Here is a 20,190-nt window from a genome sequence, read left to right on the forward strand (position 1 = left end):
TTTTTGCTGGCTGAAAGACTGGCTACTTCTTGAGAATACAGACATTTTGGACTTAGAAGGGTTCAATAATAGATTTGGTTGGCATGCATATATATGGTATGACAAGGTAAAAATTCATAAAAGTTTCAAAAACCATATTGTTAGGAAAGCATTGTACAGTGTTTGGATTCGTTATAAAGATCTGTTGGAAAATAAAACCCCTAGGTGGTTGTCACCAATGGAGGCCAAGGAAGTTAAAAAACTTAATATGGAATCTAAATGGCCAAAATATTGGGAAATTGTAGAACAAGAAGGTGGAAATGTGAAATTACAGAGTTATGAGAAATTGAAGTTTAAAGTAAGAGACTGGCTTCATTATTACCAGATAAATGAAGTTTTTAAACAGGACAGGAAAATCGGCTTCCAGGTGGAGAAGTCAAAGTTAGAAACAGAATTGTTAGAACCTAATACTAAGAATCTGTCTAGAATGTACAATTTGCTGCTGAAATGGAATACACAGGATGAAACGGTTAAATCAGCTATGATTAAATGGGCACAGGACATTGGTCATGACATTATGTTTGCTGACTGGGAACAGTTATGGACCACTGGTATAAAATTGACGGCATGTAATGCCTTAAGAGAGAATATTATGAAAATGATTTATAGGTGGTACACGACCCCAGTCAAGCTTGCAAAAATTTATCATTTGCCCAATAACAAATGCTGGAAATGTAATGAAACTGAAGGTACTTTCTATCACCTTTGGTGGACGTGCCCAAGGATTAAGGTCTTCTGGGAAACGATATATAATGAAATTAAGAAGGTGCTTAAGTGTACCTTTCACAAAAAACCAGAGGCTTTTCTCCTGGGCATAGTAGGCCAATTGGTGTCAAAGAAAGACAGGACGTTCTTTATGTATGCTACAACAGCAGCAAGAGTTCTACTAGCAAAGTATTGGAAGATACAAGAACTACCCACGCTGGAAGAGTGGCAGACGAAGGTGATTGAATATATGGGACTAGCAGAGATGACGAGCAGAATCCGTGACCAAGGGAAAGAGACGGTGGAGGAAGACTGGAATAAATTTAAATTTTATCTTAAAAACTCTTGCAAAATTACTGAGTGTTAAAATGTCATGGGTAAAGCATAGCAGATTTGCAGCGATAAATGATCGGACAAGAGGAAAGAAAAGGGTTAAAGAAAGGAATTTATAAGTAATTCAGATCAGGGGTTGCTGAAAAAAGTTTAAAACAGGGATGCAGAAAAGGGAGGCATGGGGAAGTCCTTGAAATTGGGTATACGAAAAAAAAATTATGAAACTATACATGTTTATATGTTTGTTTGTCAGTGTTTGTTGTTTGTATTGTCTTATATTATATGTTGAAAAAACAATAAAAATTTTATTAAAAAAAACACATCAAATGATAATAATTCATGAGCAACTATCAAAATCATCAACAAATGTTCATAAAGCAGCTTGATTTTTTAAAGAATGATGTCCTGTCTGATCTCGTGCCCATCTTCTGAGGCAGGACTATCCTAAAATGACACAGAAAAGCAGGATATTCAAGGCCAAATGATAAACTGTACTTAGTGGAATATGTAGTACCTTGAAAATGGAGTATTGATTCACTAATGGACTGAGGTTGTGTTATTTCTGGGGACATGAATTTGTTCCTGTTCTGTCTTAAATATCATAATCATACGATGTCATGGGGTGTTAGGGGAGCGGTAGTTCCTTTGGTGGGGGAAATGTCATGCACCTTATGGGGTAATTTATCCACCATTGGTCCCCACCCTGCAGTCAGCTCTCACCTGTGGCTTCCAGAAGCTGTCAGCATGCAACAGAGGCCACAATACCAGGAACGGCTTCAATCGGCCGGCTAAACCAGGTGAGGATAGCTGATGGGTCTCAAATCCTTGGTTTATTAGGGAATTCTGCTGCAGGTGAAGGCAGGCCCTGGTGGATGGAGAGGATGAGAACAACAGTGAATCCCAGAGTCAAGAAGGCAGATTCTGCCCCTGCTGCAGAGGAAAGTGAAGGGCAGATGGGGCTCGTCAACCAGGGAAGGAAGCCCATCGAGAATGAAAACTCTGGTCGTAATACTTTGCTGCCTCGTGAGTTATCTTCAGAAGAAGAAAAGGCTATGGAGGAAAACCTACACAAATCCAGAGTGGAGTCTCTAAGATAGTTACATGGTGTCCTGCACACCTCCTTCCAGCCACTCTTGCAGCCAAGCTGGTGCCTAACGTACTGCTCTGCTTTCCTTGGGACCATATAAGCAAGGCTGAGAAGGGTGTCTTGTTGTCTAGGCAGCCCAGGGCCCCCAAACACACTGCCCAGGCTTGTAGTGCTGCTAACACATCAGTTTCAGGGGGAGCGATGAACTCAGATCTGTGTATCAGAATCTCTCCAATGTGGAATATGTAAAACAGAAGCACTATTTACATCATACATCAATTAAAAAGTATTCAGAATATTTGTCTTTTGAAGAAAAGGCCACCAAGTATCCGATGGCCCCTTCAAAGCTAATGAAAGTCTTGTGCCTGGAGCTTTTGGGGGTGCAGGACCAGGAAAGCTTCTGCCACCATTATCCTTCCAATTGGGATTTAGGCCTCATCATGCAACAGAAACTGCCCTGGTTGTGCTCGTTGATAATCTCGGATGCGCTAGAGTCTGAGGGGAAAGCTATTTCCTGGTTCTGCTAGATCTCTCGGTGGCTTTGGAGACCTTTGGTCATGGTGTCCTTCTGGACCCTCGAGGAGAGCTGGGTAAATGGTTATGCAGAGGTTCCGCTCCTTCCTCCTGGGCCATGTCCAGAAATTGATGTTGGGGCATGGGTGTTCAGACCCCTGGGCTCTCACTTGTGGGGTGCCTCAGGGCTCCGTCCTCTCCCCCATGCTTTTTAATATCTATATGAAGCTGCTGGGAGAGATCATCAGGGGTTTTGGGCTGGGTGTTCACCAGTATGTGGGTGATACCCAGCTCTTCTTCTCATTTAAATTGGAACCAGTGAAGGTGGTGAATGCCCTGTGTTGGTGCCTGGAGGTGGTTTGAGGATGGGTGGCGGCTAACAGATTGAGGTTGAATCCTGACAAGACAGAAGTACTGTCCCTGGGGAACAAGGGGTGGGCAGGTGTGGGGGACCCCCTGGTCCTGAATGGGGTAACTGTGGCCCTAAAGGACCAGGTGCACAGCCTAGTGGTCATTTTGGACTCACAGCTGACCATGGAGGCGCAGCTCAATTCTGTGTCCAGGGCAGCTGTCTAGCAGCTCCATCTGGAACACAGGCTGAGACCCTCCTTCCCCGCACACTGTCTCGCCAGAGTGGTGCATGCTCTGGTTGTTTCCGGCATGGACTACTGCTATGTGGTCTACATGGGGCTACCTTAGAAGGTGACCCCAAACTGCAACTGAATGGGAGCAGCCACCGAGACCACATATCACTGCTCCTAAAGGATCTTTCCTGGCTCCCAGCACATTTTCAAGCACAATTCAAATTGTTAGTGCTGATCTTTAAATTGTCATGGTTGCATTTTCCAGGCATAGAAAAATATTGATCTAATGCAGGCTTCCTGAAACTTGGCAGTTTCCTTTCTGCTGAGAGCTGGTGGTGGGATAAGTTGCGATGAGGTTATGAAGAACCTTTCTTGTTTTGGGGAACCAGATGAAGCTGGTTTAAACTGGAGTGAGCCAGGCTTGTTATCCAGTCCCAAGGTTACTCTGACATTTAATAGAATATAAATTACAAGGCCGAAAGGCGCCTGGTCCCACTTCCTAGTCTGCTATTTCTCTACTCTGCTTGTGTGATTCATACTTGAGTGCTGTTTTGGTATGCTGAGTTAGGGTTTTACATAAGTTAAGTTTTTGCTATTTTTTGGATCCTGTTATGCTTCTTTGCCTTCAGTAATAAATTTATTTGCTGAATGTGATCGTTATGGAGCAGCAAGATCTGCAACCTAAAGCCCTCAACAGCCTCGGCCCTGTAGACCTGAAGGAGCATCTCCCCCAAAACCACTCAATCTGGACAGGGAGGTGGTCCTTCGAAGGTCTTCTGCTGATTCCCCCCCCTGCGAGATGCGAAGTTACAGGGAAGCAGGCAGAGGGCGAGGAAATGGGCAACATTCTGACATTTAGAAGACAGCTGAAGGCAACCCTCTATCGGGAGGTTTTTAATGTCTGATCTTTTACTGTCTTTTCTTTGTACTGGAACCAGGCAGTGGAAGAGAAACTTAAAGATGGAAGCCTGAGAGAGAGGAAAAGGTTTCTGGCTGCTCCCTGGGTGGGATTGCGGAAAGGAAGAGCTGCTTCTGAGAAGGCCTCTCCCCTCCTCTCTTCCTGGACAGGGCAGGGGCTTATGGGGCTTATGAGGTGGGAAGAGGATGGAGGTTACAGGAAGGAGGGGTGGGGGGACTGGACCCCCCACTTTTCAGGGATCCCTCTCTGGTCGCCTTGAAGGGGTGGCCGATTCCTGCGTGGGAGGGTGAAGCCTAGGCGGCCCCTCCAGAAAATCCCCGCAGGCGCCACCATGGAGAAGTGTCCCCAAAGACTGGTCTTCCTCTCTCCCCCCCACCAGTGCTGCCCTTCCCTGCCCCAGGGATGCTCCCCCTCCCCACTTCCTCGACTCCCTCCCTCTGTCCCAGAGTCTCCCCTGCACCCAGAGGCCCCCTTGGCGCGGCTCAGCCCTCAGCCCTCATCCCCCATCTTTCCATCCTGAGGGTCCACCCCAAGACGAGCAGATTAGGGACGGGGGGTCTCTATCCAGGCGTCCCTCACGCCCGTTAACCCTTTCATGGCCTGGCTTTATCCGTGCGGAGCCCACAGGACCCCAGGAATGCCTGCGCGGGGGAAACGGGCAATGGGGGTCCTCGTGGGGACCCCCTGCGTAGATTCCCCATGTCCGCCGCTGCCAAGGCACCCAAGGGGCCAAGGAAAGCCCCCTTCGCAGCACGCGCGCAGGGATCCAGACCCCACGGAAGGCGCTTGGGGGAGCTGGAGGGGTCTCTGGATCCTTTTCTCCTCTCTCCTCCGCGACCCCTTTACCTCTTTGTTCTCGCTCCCGATTCTCCTTTCCTTTCCTGCTACATCCACGTGGGTGGGGGGGGGGATTTACCTGCCGCCTCTTCTCCCTTTTCCGAAAGCCCTCCCCCCCCCCCGAGCTACGGCGCAGAGCAGCAATCCGGAGTGGAAGCTCCGCTTCCGGGAGAAGCAGGCAGGTTGGGAGGGGGGCTCTCTCCGCTCATTCCGGAAACAGAAGCCGGATTGGAGGAGGAGGAAGAGGTGTGACATACTGGGGGGGGGGATGAGGGTTGTGGGGGCGGCGTGAAAGCAGGTTGTGCCGGGAAGGGAGGGGAAGAATTGTTTTCCCCTCCCCCCTTACTAGGAGAGCGCGGGAGGGGCTGATCCGGGCCATCCAGCTGCAAAGCGGGGTCCCCCCTACAATCTTTACATTGCAAAATCCTTCCTTCCCCCACCCCAGGCCATGAGCTTAGATCCACCCCATGTTTTAGGACGGTATTGTTGCACATTGAGCAGCGGGTGGGGCTCTGTGACTCCTGTATTCCGGGAAAAATGGGGCTTGGGCTTTTGCACACACAGAGAGAGACACACCAGACACCCAGGTAAAATTCCTCCCTTGTGTATCCGTCAGAGGTGGCACAAGGAGGCCAGGAAGAAAGCAAGGCAGCTGTTGGTCTGTTTGCAGGCAGAGCCCCCCCCCCCCCATGCAAGGAGTGACGCAGCCCAGAAATAAAGCGCGTTGCAATTTGGACACCCTCAGATAGTAGCCCCCCCCCCGTCACAGAGAGAGCACCCCAAAAACATCCCCGCTTGCGTCACAAAAAGAGTTGTACACGGAAATCAGATCAGACTCCGAGTTCCTGTTTTGGCAACATGACAAGTCTGTCCATCGGTTGCCTATTTCAGCATCCCCATCTCACGGAGGGGCGGGGGGCTCAGGAAGATTCTCCTGCCACGTGACTGGGGTCAGACAGGGCTGCTGTTTTGCTCTCCTTACTATTGCAGCTCAGGTTTTCCTGGCAGAAGTTCTATTTCATCAAGAAACGGGTGGGTTCGTTGAGGAAACGGGGCTACGTTGTAAAGAGGCAAATGTGTATACTTTGTTACCATCCTGTGAGTTGAGTTGCAAAGGCCATTTGCAGAAAGGCTCCTATTGTATCACCTGCGGCTACAGGTTTTGATCTTTTTGCGGAAATGTTTTCCTCGGGCTGAGACCATTTGGGGCTTTCAAGGTCAGCACCAACACTTTGAATGGTGCTCGGAAACGGACCGGGTGCCAGTGAAGATTTCTTAGGACCCGTGTTCAGGGGCCAGCTGTTAGGGGGCCGTTCAGCTGCTGTCCAAAACTGAAGGTATCCCTTGCCGGAAGTGATCCATAAACCTCTCCTCCTCCGCCTTCTCGGGATGCCATTGGTGCGCGATGCTCCGGCTCTTGAGAGAGGGAGAGGCGTGAGTTGGGTACGCTCGGCTTGCCAAGGGTTAAACAGAAACGAGCTAGATTCCTAGAGAGGAAAGTAAGGGGGGGGGGCAGGGTTCTCCAGAGCGAAAGCCCAACCCCTCCCTTTCCTGCAAGACGTCGGGCGTGTGGGGGTCCCGTTGGTTCGGCTCTGCAGAGGCTGCCTGTGGGCGCCTGCTGGGATCCGGTGAGTCTCCTCTCTCCCAGGATAGGGCCCATGGGGAGAGCGGGGGTCCCAGCGCTGCATGGCGAGAGGGGGGCAAGTCAGGGCGGGGAGGGTCGCAGGAGGGCGGCAGCTCTGCTCTTGCTTTGCATGGATGCACTGCTGACCCCTTGGATCCAGGAGCGCTGAAATGCATGCAAATAAACCCCATTCAGATGTATGGATCAGTCCCCATTTACAACAGAGGTTGTCTGCAGATGGAAACATTCGGACATGAAATATACCCTGGTCCCTAAAACCTCACTTGTGAAAGGAGAAGGAAGGAAGGCAGAGAAGAGAAAGCGCTTCCTCTTGCAGGGCAGAGTAAAACCTGTGGAACTCCCTCCCACAAGAGGCAGCGGCCACCAATAAAGGTGGTGTTAAAAGAGGAGGAGGCCAATCTGTGGAGGAGGAGGAGAGGGCAATGGGTGGCTCCTCTTCTCTGTCTCCCCTATAGGAGGGAGGCCTCTGGCCTGATCCTGCAGGGCCCATTTTCTCCTCCAGTGCTCAGTTCCTCCAGATGCAAGCGTGGCCTCTGAGATTGCCTGGGGTTGAGCTAGATGATCCTTGGGGTGCCATCCACCTCTACAGTTCTATGAAAGCACCACTGGAGGTCTCACAAGCCAAGGCACTGAGAGCAGGAGAGGTCCTGCTGGAAAGGAAACAACCAGTGCAACTGTTTTAAAACAGGAATCCAATGTGTTTGTTCTGGGGGGACTCAGTGGGGAGGGGTAGACCCATGGATGCCGCCTTGATCTCCTTGGACAAGGAGGTGGGAAAGAAATCCCATTCATAAAGAGAGGCAACCCAGCCAATCATCTGGCTGCCTCATTTTGGACCAGTTCCCAAGTCACCTTCAAGGGCAGTTCCACACAGAGAGCGTTGCAACCATCCCATCTGGTGCAGAGCAGGGAAGACCAGGGCCATGTCCTCTCTGTTCCAAAAGGTCTGTGGGGTGGGGAAGTAGCCTGAGCTGGACATGGGCCTCAAGCGACCATGATGGACCCAGGAGAGCCCTCAAGTATTCATGACTGGGAAGGGGACATGTTAAGCAATATAACTTCATCATCATCATCATCATTACTGTTAGTTCCCTGTCTGTAATCCGAATCTCCTAGAGCAGATTACAAAATTTAAAAAACCAATAAAAACAGTTGAAAACACATTACAGTGGTACCTCAGGTTAAGAACGTAATTCCTTCCGGAAGTCCGTTCTTAACCTGAACCTGTTCTTAACCTAGACACCACTTTAGCTAATGGGGCCTCCTGCTGCCGCCGTGCGATTTCTGTTCTCATCCTGAAGCAAAGTTCTTAACCCGAAGTACTATTTCTGGGTTAGCGGAGTCTGTAACCTGAAGTGTCTATAACCTGAAGCGTCTGTAACCCAAGGTACCACTGCACTCTCATTAGAAAAGCGAGTCCTACTTTATTTGCTTTTGAGTGCACACAGATGCACCCGTCTTGCATGCTTGAGTACAGCAACTCCAGGGAATGAGCAGAGTAGGGGCCACATGTAGAGCAAATCCCCCACTGAGGTCAAAAACACGCACAGAGGCAGCAGGACTTCTTCAGTAATAGTTTACTGAGCTTTCAAAGCATACAGTTCTCACTGGGTCCCCAGTGAGGCACAAAACTTAGCTCCTGAGAGCAAATCCAGTTCCAGCAGTAAAAAAATACAGTACACAGGATATCTAAGTCAGGCAGACACACCGGCAGAAGGGAGCAAGGGAGGAAAGAGGCTGGAAGGACGCAGGGCAATGGAGGTGTGTCTTTCGCTTCCTGTCGTCTGGGAGGGAAGCCAGCAACTCAGCATCTGCAGGGGCTTCACAAAGAAAAGCTTTATGCCGGCTGCTTCCAGGCAATGGGCATCCCAGAAACACACAGTGTGATCTGTGGCGTGTTGCCATATCCATTGCTTTTGGAAGGCTATCACGATGTGGTCTAGAAACCAGTTTGGAACAATATATCGCCCGGCCCTAATCCTCACTGACCACCAGCAGTCCAGATAAACACTCCTTTATAAATAAAGCACTTTTTGCAATCTTTTCATTTAAACTGCTTCTCCTCTTTGAGGTTGTAGATGGTTTGAAGGGTTTTGTCAGGGAGAGGCAAACGGGAAAAGATGAAAGAACAGAAACCAGCAATTATAGAGAGCCTAAAGAGATCATTAGCAGCCTGTCGTCCGACAGTGGGTCTGACGTAGAGAGGGAGGAGGATGAGCCTGGAACAAGTCATTCTGTACACAGAGGAAGTCAGGGGAGGGGTTTCCACAGACTTGCATGCTGGGTACGGAAAAGGAAAAAGAAAGAGTAGACGCGGCAACTGTGCAACAAAGGGGAAGGACGCAAATTGAAACGCTGGAGATGTACTTTTGAACTTTGTCAAATAAATTAAATAGTTTGGAACTGGCTGGGAGCCCGGAGTCTTATCTATGCCAGCTGGACAGCATTAAGCATCTGACAGGTTTCAAGTACTAAAGTTCTTCCTGTCCGTGAGTCTGTTGATTTAGAACTTCCACTAGGACTGAACCTCTATCTACTTTCCTCATATATATAAGGTTTGTGTTTTGTGTGAGTTTGTTGACATAAATCAAGGGTTCCACTCTGACTGAAGCTGCTTCCACAGTCCATACATTTAAATGGTTTCTCCGCTGTGTGTCTGCTGATGTTTTCTAAGGTGCCCACTCTGCTTGAAGCTCTTTCCGCAGTCCATGCATTTATATGGTTTCTCCCCTGTGTGAGTCCGTCGATGTGTTCTAAGTGTTCCATTATCATTAAAGCTCTTTCCGCACTCCAAACATTTAAATGGTTTCTCTCCTGTGTGAGTCCATTGATGTCTTCTAAGTGTTCCATTATCATTAAAGCTCTTTCCGCACTCCAAACATTTAAATGGTTTCTCCCCTGTATGAATCGGTTGATGCATATTGAGCTGTCCACTCTGACTGAAGCTCTTTCCACACTCCATACATTTAAATGGTTTCTCCCCTGTGTGAGTCCGTTGATGTAATCTAAGGCTTGCCTTGTAACTGAAGCTCTTTCCACACTCCATACATTTAAATGGTTTCTCTCCTGTGTGAGTCTGTTGATGTGTTCTAAGTTTTCCATTATCACTAAAGCTCTTTCCGCACTCCATACATTTAAATGGTTTGTCCCCCATGTGAGTCTGTTGATGTGTTCTAAGGTTTCCATTGAAACTGAAGCTCTTTCCACACTCCAAACATTTATATGGTTTCTCCCCTGTGTGAGTCTGTTGATGTCTTCTAAGTGTTCCTTTATCACTAAAGCTCTTTCCGCACTCCAGGCATTTAAATGGTTTCTCCCCCATGTGAGTCTGTTGATGTATATTGAGGTGTCCACTCTGACTGAAGCTCTTTCCACACTCCATACATTTATATGGTTTCTCCCCCGTGTGAATCCTCTGGTGCAATTTAAGATTACTATTCTGACTGAAGCTCTTTCCGCACTCCATACATTTAAATGGTTTCTCCCCAGTGTGAGTTTGTTGATGTAAAGTTAATTTTCCCCTATGACTGAAGTTCTTCCCACACTCCCTGTATTGAAATTGTTTTTTGCCCATGTGAGTTCGTTGATGTTCTCTAAGTTTTCCACTATCAGTGGAACTTTTTCCACTCTCCATACCTTTAAATGGTTTCTCCCCTGTTTGAGTTTGTTGATGTCTTCTAAGTGTTCCATTCTCACTAAAGCTCTTTCCGCACTCCAGGCATTTAAATGGGTTCTCCCCTGTGTGAGTCCGTTGATGTAAAGTTAAGTTTCCCCTATGACTGAAGTTCTTCCCACACTCCCTGCATTTAAATAATTTCTGCCCTGTGTGAGTCTGTTGATGTATTCCAAGTTCATCACTTCGACTGAAGCTCTTTCCACACTCCATACCTTTAAATGGTTTCTCCCCTGTTTGAGTTTATTGATGTGAGATATGTGTGCTCATTCAGTGAAGCATATTCCACATTTCACACTTTTTAATGGCTATTCCTAATGAAACGAAAGGTTCCCCATCTCCCAGAATTCTGACTGTCTTCTGTATCACCTTCAGAATGGGCGGAAAGGCAATCCTATTTTGGTTTCAAGGAAGAGAACAAAGGGAAAGAGAACATATCAAATGCCATTAGCAGCTTTTCTTATTTCAACATTTCCTATATTCCCCCGCCTCCTACCCATGTTCCCAGTTTTTAGGAAATGAAGATGCAATGATGTCAAATGATAGCAATGCATCACCACCTTTCATAATCCTCACTCATTGTTAATAGCGCAGCGTGATCTTGGAATACAGCCTTTTCAAATTAATTGTTTCCTCACAGGAAAGGCAGCTGCTCTCTGTCCATGAAGAGGCCCCCCTTTTTCTGGTTCATCGTTCCTTTGGACATTCCCCATCCTCGGCATCATAATCCTCCATCCACCTCTATCTCTCTCTCTTTTTTTAATCAGTTTTTACTGATTTTCATTATTACACATACACATAGAATACATACACTCATTATACATTTATTCATCCACCTAAGCCTTAAGCTCTGCCGAGCTTCGGACTTCCCTTCATCTCTTCGGTAAGTATCATATAGTTATAACGTCGCGTATTCTATTTAATACTATTTTGTCTTATGCCGTTAGAGTTACTCCAACCCTGCCAGTGTCTTTAAAGTTTTACCATTTTCTCTTACATATACCAAATATTTACTCCAATTTTCAACAAACTTCTTTTCATCTTGGTCCCATATTTTCCCCGACAATCTAGCCAATTCTGCGTAATTCATCATTTTGGTCTGCCATTCCATGATTGTAGGTAGAGTATCAGTTTTCCAGTTCTGGGCCAACATAGTTCTAGCTGCTGTCATGGCGTACAAGAAAAGATTTTTATCCTTCTTTTTAATTTCCTTCCCTTTCAATCCAAATAAAAAGGCTTCAGGTTTTTTTAGAAAAGATTTTTTTGTACTTATATATTTATTTATTTATTTATTTATTATAAATAATTTTTATTAATTTTCCAACATACATTTATAATATCCAATCTAAATTTATCACATATTTTCTCTTTTGGACTTCCTTCAGCCTCTCTAACAATCATCCATTATTCGATTTTTTTAATTACACATTTCCTAATTTTTATATTGCAATTTATATACCTTCACCCTCTTATTTTTCTTCTACACAATATTCCTCAAACATTCACAGAGCTTCTTGAAATCCCACTAGCGTTGTTTGCTCATCACATATACATTTCAAATAATCTGAAAATTTTCCCCAATCTTCAATAAACTTTTGGTCTCGTAGGTATCTGATCTTCCCCGTTAGTTTATCTAGTTCTGCATAGTCCATCAGTTTCATTCTCCATTCTTCTAACGTCGGTAGTTGTTCCTGTTTCCATTTTTGGGCCAGCCAGTAGTATTCTTGCTGCAGTTACTGCGTATTGGAAAAGTTTACAGTCCTTTCTATTTATCTCATTTCCTACTATTCCTAAAAGAAAAGCCTCTGGTTTCTTAACAAATGTATATTTCAACATCTTTTTCAACTCATTATATATCAATTCCCAGAAACCCTTCACCTTCTTGCAATCCCACCACATACGGTAAAATGTTCCCTCTTTTTCTTTACATTTCCAACCCTTATTACATGTTTTATACATTTTTGCCAATTTTACGGGTGTAATATACCATCTATAAACCATTTTCATCACATTTTCCTTTAACGCAGTGCATGCCGTAAATTTTATATTTTCATTCCATAATTTTATCCAGTCATTGAACTGTATATTATGACCCAAATCTCTGGCCCAGTGTATCATAACCGATTTAACTTCCTCGTCTTTTGTATACCATTCCAGCAACATTTTAGATAAAATTTTGTACTCATTATTTATTATTTCCATTTGAAATTTTGATTCTTTTTCATCAAAACCTCTTTCTTTAAAATCCTTTTTAAACATTTCATTAACCTGATAATAATGCAACCAATCATATACATGCTCCTTCACATCTTCATAAGATTTCATTTTCCATTTTCCTCCTTTTACTATCAATTCTTTATATGTAATCCAGTTCCCCCTTAAATTGACTTTCTTAAGACTCATAACTTCTAACGGAGATAGCCAGTGGGGAATTCTTGGTTCTAATAAACTTTCATACCTCTCCCATATTTCTATGAGAGATCTTTTAAAGATGTGGTTTTCGAAACCTTTATGGATTTTTTTCTTCTCACACCATAAATATGGGTGCCAGCCAAATCTGTTATCAAAACCTTCTAAATCTAACAAATCAGTATTTTTTAACTTTATCCATTCCTTCAACCAACAGAGACATGAAGCTTCATAATATAATTTCAAGTCTGGCAGGGCGAAGCCTCCTCTTTCTTTCGCATCCGTTAGTAACTTAAACTGAATTCTTGGCTTCTTACCCTGCCAGATAGATCTTGAAATTGCTCTTTGCCATTCTTTAAAGATCACTGTCCCCTTGATTATTGGAATTGTCAGAAACAAAAACAACATCTTTGGCAGCACGCTCATCTTAATCGTTGAAATTCTCCCCCAAAAAGATAACTTCATTCGACCCCACACCTCTAGATCTTTCTTTATTCCCTTCCACACTGGCTCATAGTTATTCTGAAACAAATCAAGATTCTTAAGGGTTAACCAGATTCCCAAATATTTAACTTTTTTCACCACTTCTATCCCTATTTGTTGTTGCATTGATTCTATCATACCTTGTTCCATATTTTTTGTATTTTGGTTTTTTTCTTATTTAATATAAACCCTGCCACTTGACCAAATTGTTCAACTTCTTCCAAAACTACTTTTGCACTTTCCAGCGGTTCTTCCACTGTTATTACCAGATCATCGGCAATTTTTATAACTTTATACTGATTCTGGCCTACTGATACACCTTTTATTGCTTCATTTCTCCTTATTGAATTTAAGAAAATTTCCAGAACCATTATGAATAACAATGGTGAGAGAGGGCATCCTTGTCTCGTACCTTTTGATATTTTTAATTCTTCTGTAGTCATGTTGTTTACAATAAGCTTCGCTCTTTGTTCAGTATATATCGCTTTTATTCCATTAAAGAATTCTTTCCTCACTTCCATATATTCTAAATTTTTTAACATAAAGTCCCAAGAAATGTTATCAAAGGCCTTTTCTGTATCCACAAATATTAACGCAGCTTGTTTCTCATTCCTGGCTGTCAGATATTCTAACAAATTAATTATATTCCTTATATTATCTTTCATCTGTCTGCCAGGAAGAAAACCCGCCTGGTCTTTATGAATAATTTATTGTAACATCTTTTTCAACCTCTTCGCTAAGATACTTGCAAAAATTTTGTAGTCTGTATTTAGCAATGAGATAGGCCTGTAATTTTTAACTTGAGTCAAATCAGAGTCTTGTTTTGGAATCAGTGTAATAAAAGCTTCTTTCCACGTCTCCGGCATTTCTCTATCCTGAAGAATATTGTTCATGACTTCTCTCAGCAGTGTAGACAGGATGTGCCTCATTTCTTTATAATAACTTGCTGTAAATCCATCTGGTCCTGGAGCTTTCCCTTTTTTCAACTTTTTTATGGCTTCTTTAATCTCTTCCATTTCTATAGGGGAATTCAGCCTTTCTTTCTTTTCTGTCGGGATCTTCTGCACCTTTTTTTCTTTTAAAAATCTTTCTATTTTTCTCATGTTATTTTTCTCTTTACTATTATATAAATGTCTGTAAAAGTCCTAGAATCCTTTTCTGATACCTTTTGGATTAACTATCTCTTCTCCTTCTATGATGATTTTATTTATTGTATTCTGTTCCTTTCTTTTCTTAATTTGCCATGCCAGCCATTTGCCTGATTTATTTGCAAATTCAAAGCTCCTTTGTCGCAATTTTTTTATATTCCACTCCACTTCTTTATTTATTATCATAGCAAATTGTGTTTGCAGAGCTTTTATATTCTGTTTTATTTTCAAATTGTCTGGTTTCTCAATTAATTTTTGTTCATTGTCCATTATTTGTCTTAAAATTTCTTTCTTGCCTTTCTCTCTGCTTTTATTTTTTATTGAATTCTGTTGGATAAAAAATCCTCTCATCACCGCCTTGCTGGCATCCCACACAACATTCATTTTTGTACCCTTATTACAATTGTTCATAAAATACTCCGCCAGCTTCTTTTGTGCCCCCTCTAAAAAAATTTGATCATCTAGAAGGTAGTCATTAATTCTCCATATGAATGATGGAGTATTTCTTCATAACCTCTAATTTCACATTTGATTGGATTATGATCTGAGATCACTCTTGGTTGAATTTCAACTTGCATGATTCTTGGAGTTAATTCATTAGATACCCATATTTGATAGATTCGCGACATTGACTGATTCGATTCTGAATAAAACGTAAACAGTTTGTCAAGTGGATGTCTCAGTCTCCAAATGTCTATTAAGTTACAATTCTTAATCATGGAGAAAAAAGTCTTGGGTAGTTTTCCCTCTTTACTCATTCCTGATGCTCTCAGTCTATCCATTTCCATTGACACTACTCCATTTATATCTCCCATTATTATAATCTTTTGGTCCATATAATCAAACAGTTTCTCTTCCAAATCTTTATAAAAATCAGTCTTGTTTCCATTTGGTGCATAGATCCCGACTGTTATTATTTTTTCACCTTGCCACTTGATCTGGATTGCAATTATTCTTCCTTCTTCATCTTTGAAAATTTGCTGAGCTTCAATTTTATTTCTTATATACAATACCACCCCTCTCTTTTTGTTTTTGTCTGACGATATAAATTCATTTCCTAGTCTTTTGTTGATCAAAACTCTTCTGTCTTCTCGCCACATGTGTCTCTTGTAAACATATTATATCCAAATTTTCCTTTTTTAGACATTGTTCAATTTTATTCCGTTTTTTCCTATTGTTCATCCCATTAGTATTCCAGTTCCATAATTTTAACGCCATCTTGGTATCCTAATTAATTAAATTTTATTTAAAATTTTATAATCTTTCTTCTTCTTCTTCTTCTTCTGCTGCTGCTGCTGCTGCTGCTGCTGTGTTTCTTCCATCTTCTTCTTCCCCCTCTCCCAATCCACTTTCCCCCGTAGCTCCTGCTCCTGCTGCTGCACCTCTTATTTCTTCCTCTTCTGGTCTTAATTCCTTGTATCTTCTCAGAAACTTGCTTGCTTCCTCTGGGCTTGTGTGTTTGTGTTTCTTACTTTTATAGAAAAAAGAGATCCCCTCTGGAAATTCCCACTTGAATTCTATTTTGTTCTTCTTTAAAATTTGCACCAATGGTTTATATGGATCTCTCAGTTTCAACAGTCTGATCAGTATATCTTTAAAAATAATTATATAATTCCCATCGATATTCAATCTTTTCTCTCTGTTCATCTGCAAGATCATATTTCTCATTTCTCTGTCCTTGAATATAATTAGACAGTCTCCCGGATATTTCCTTGTCTTAGTTGTTCTTGCCTTCATTCTAAATGCATTTTGCACTGTCATAGCTACCTCCTCTGGTTGAAGTTCTAACCATTGTGCTATTTCTGCAATCAGTCTCTCTTTAATATTTTCACCCTGTATCTCTGGTACGGCTCTCAACCTCAAATTAGTCTCCTGCTGCCTCAATTCATTCATAGCAATCGCATCCAAGACTTCTTCTTGTGTTTTATTAATCTTCGACATTTCTACCTTTATTTTCTCCTCTTATCTCCTCACTTCCCTCATTTCCTGTTTTTTCCTCTTCATCCCCTCCTCCAACGTTTCTGTTCTCTTAGTCACATCTTTCAATTGTCCCTTTAATTCATTTACTGTTTCATCAATTTTTTTGTCCATTTTTCCAATCCTTTTGTCCATTTGTTCTAATTTGGCCTCTAATTTTTTTTCACTCTGCTTTATATCATTTTTAATTTCTCCAAACATTTTCAATATTTCTCCCTTAAAATCTGACTCTTGTTTTGAGCTTCTCCTATCTGCCGGTGTCCCCCCTTGCACTTGTTTTTTTCTGCTGGTGCGACATATCTTTTAGTCTCTTCACACTCCTACCAAAGTTAATTAATGCACCAAAATTAGCACAACCAGTATATAAGGCCCAATACAATATTTAGCAAAACCCAATAACATATAAAAACTAACACCGAACTCCTCTGATCAATATATCAACCCAGGTATTTCCTACATCACAAAATAAATGGCCAGAATAAAAATAAAATATAACCCAATGGAGATACTCTTATTATCTTAAAAAATCCCAAAAGAGAGAATATAATCGTGATACTACTTTTAGCCTTTTTGTTAGGAGAATTCACTAATTCACAGTCCTCAAATTTCAAATTTTTGCCAAGGTTTTAAAACTTTTCATTAATGAAGAGACGATAGAAAGACGAAAATCTTCTTGCCACCACTTAGGCTAATTCTAATCCGTCATTTCGAAAATAAAATGCAACAGGGGAAGAAAAGGACCAAACCATAGTAAAAAATAATATATTTTCTCAGTTTTGTTATTGCCAGTTATTTTAGATTTTAATTATACCCCAATTATAATCCAATGTAGTCTTCAAACTCTCCAATCCCAGATTAGTCCAAGGAAGGAAGTAAAGAAGAAGTAGCAGAAAACCATAAAATAAGTCCCACAAAAAAAAAGAAAGAAAAGAAAAAGGGGAAAAAAATTATACCCAGAGCAGGATTCTTCTGAGGAACGATCTCAATCAGTTACCAGCCTTATCCATTCGTTAAAACCACTCTACAAAGCTTCTGCAATGGTGTTATACTCCAACGACAAGGGAAGGAAGGGGGGGAAAGGGGGAGTGGGGGGAGTGTTTTTTTAGAAGTTAATTTTGACGCTCACCATCAACCCTTAAAACCTGTGGCATTGTTCAATTTCAAAAGTCAGATTATTATAATCTATTACAGAGCATAAAACTTCCCCTTTTATCCGTTAAAATATTCACTTCTCCAAAAACGTTGCTGGTATTTTTCCAGAGTATAGCAATGTAACAGTGGCGACGGAAGTCCTTACATCCAGTTGCGCAGTTCTTTATTAAAAGTGAAACTAAGAATTCCTTCTAATCTTGTCTTTTTCTTTCCCCCACCAACACACCGAAGATTTGCCAAAAATAACAGTCAAACGTCCCTCTGCTTCCTCTTCTGTTTCTTTTTTATCTTATTGCTAGTTCTTAGCTATTTTCTTAGCTTAGACGTTTTAGAGGAGAAAGCGGCAACGACCGCTAGCCATTACTCACACAGCTTGCTCCCGCTCTGCTGACAGTTCTGCGTCTGTTTTCAATTGCAGATACAGCTGAACTCCACATTTAATTCTTTTTGCTCCGAAACCTTCCTTTAGCCTTGAACTTCCGAATTCTATCCCAATTAGGTCCGAATTTCTTAAGCTTGAGTGTCGGTCGCTTCCCTTGCAAGTTCAGGGCTACGCCTTTTAGAGGATAGTTAATGGCTTCCCTCTGCCTGCTTCTCTCTCCGCCATACTCTTCACCCTTACAGGGCTACCTGACAGCCAGGCGGTTTGCAAATTGGCTTGCCGGGAACCAGACCCTCAATGTTCTCCACTGAGGGTATTTTGGGGGGCTACTGCGCCCTGTAGCACCCCTTTTTTCCTCAAAAAGCACGGAATCTCCCAGCCGGGAAGATTCCCACTTGGGACAGGTTCGCGCTCAACAGGAAGTCCACGTACTTAAAGATTTTTTTAAGCTCACTATATATTGATTCCCAAAAACCCTTCACTTTCCCACAAACCCACCACATATGATATAAGTCTCCTTCTGCCTCACCACACTTCCAACACTTCCTATTTTTTATTCTATACATCTTTGCCAATTTTACCGGCGTGAGGTACCACCTATATATCATTTTCCACATATTTTCCTGTAAGGCCGTACACGCCGTAAATTTCATATTGACATTCCATAATGCACGCCACGCTATATTCTATATTATATCCAAAATCCATGGCCCACTTAATCATGGCTTCTTTTACCTCCTCATCTTTAGTAAACCAGTCCAGTAATAAGTCATACATTTTGGACAAAAGTTTGTTGTTACCTTCTATAATATCGATTTGAAATTTTGATTTCTTTTCCTCAAATGCCAACTTTTTTTTATCCTTTTTTAGTATCTCATTAACTTGGTGGTGTTGTAACCACCCTGTCAATAGGTTCTTTATTTCTTCATACGTCTTTAACTTAATCCCCTGCTCCGTTTTCATAACAAACTCTTCATAAGTAGCTCTCTTTCCTTCCATATTAGTTTTTTTTGTAATCAATACGTCAGTTGGTGAGATCCACCAGGGGTTTTTCTTTTCTAACAAATTTTTATTTCTTACCCAAACATCATATATGGGTCCTCTAATTATAAGATTTAAGAAACTCCTGTGGACTTTTGCTTTACCATACCACAGGTACGAGTGCCACCCGTACCTGTTGTCAAATCCTTCTAAATCTAGAAGGTCCATATTCTCTAGTTTTATCCAATCTCTTATCCATATTAAGCAAGCTGCTTCATAATAAAGAATCATGTCTGGCAAGGAAAAGCCACCTCTTTCTTTTTTGTCCACTAAGATCTTCTTTTTTATTCTTGGTCTCTTTCCCTGCCAGACAAATCTTGCCAATATTTTCTGCCATTCTTTACATTGTTTCAACCCTTTGATCACTGGTACTGTTTGGAATAAGAATAGCATTCTAGGTAAGACATTCATTTTAATCACTGATATTCTCCCTAAAAAAAGAGAGTCTCAGTCTATTCCAGATATCCAAGTCTTTCTTAATTTCTCTCCATGTGGTGTCATAGTTATCTTTATATAGATTTATGTTTTTTGCTGTCAACCATATTCCCAGATATTTGACTTTGTTAGCCGCTGTGATTCCTGTCTCTTGTTGCAGTTCTTCTGTTTCTTCTTTGCTTATGTTTTTCACTAACATTTTAGTCTTGTTCTTATTAAGTTTAAACCCCGCTAGTTTGCTAATTCTTTAATTAATGTAGCTCTTATATTTTCGTTTATCCCCTCAGGAGTACCTCTGAATTTCAAATTCAACTGTTTCTGCCTCATTTCTAGCATTGACATATTATCCAGTAGTTCTTCTTGTGTTTTACTTATGTCCTTTATTTCTCCTCTGATCCTATCTGTCTCCTTTTTACTTTCCTTTAGATCTTTCTGAGCCCTTTTCATTGACTCTTCCAACACTTTCGATCTTACCGTTAAGTCCTTTACTATACCTGTCAGTTCTCCCACCACCCCCTCCAGTTTCTTATCTAATGTATCCTGAACTTCGAACATTTTTTTCTCAATATATTGTTCATTTTGTTTAAACTCCTTTCTTATTTCAACCATCAACGCATCATAGTCCTTTATCTCTTTCCCATTCTTGCCATTCTCCTGTCTAGATGGTCTTCTTTCTCCTGGTGTTCCCACTCCTTTCTTCATTCTGTCACAATTGCTTAATCAGATATTTATTTACTAATGTTATTCTAATTTCCACCCCTAGGGGTCGCAAATTAATGTGTTGTTGTTGTTGTTGTTTAGTCGTTTAGTCGTGTCCGACTCTTCGTG

The 20,190-nt window shown here is 42.2% G+C and overlaps 1 protein-coding gene and 1 long non-coding RNA gene across 2 annotated transcripts in view; both read right to left on the reverse strand.

The window, feature by feature from the left end:
* The window catches only part of LOC310742969 (uncharacterized protein), a 29,457-nt gene extending 24,206 nt beyond the window's left edge, over window positions 1-5,251 (reverse strand). The window contains exons 1-2 of the mRNA XM_083572939.1: window positions 5,027-5,251; window positions 1,798-1,942 (exon numbers count right to left, since the gene is read on the reverse strand). The gene's annotated coding sequence lies outside the window, so the exon portion shown is untranslated. The remainder of the gene's footprint in view (window positions 1-1,797; window positions 1,943-5,026) is intronic.
* LOC310743192 overlaps window positions 1-20,190 on the reverse strand; it is a 70,987-nt gene that overhangs the window by 31,628 nt on the left and 19,169 nt on the right. The gene's annotated exons all lie outside the window — the stretch shown is intronic.

Source organism: Podarcis filfolensis, assembly GCF_964270895.1.
Source record: "Podarcis filfolensis genome assembly, chromosome: 10".
Lineage (NCBI taxonomy): Eukaryota > Metazoa > Chordata > Lepidosauria > Squamata > Lacertidae > Podarcis > Podarcis filfolensis.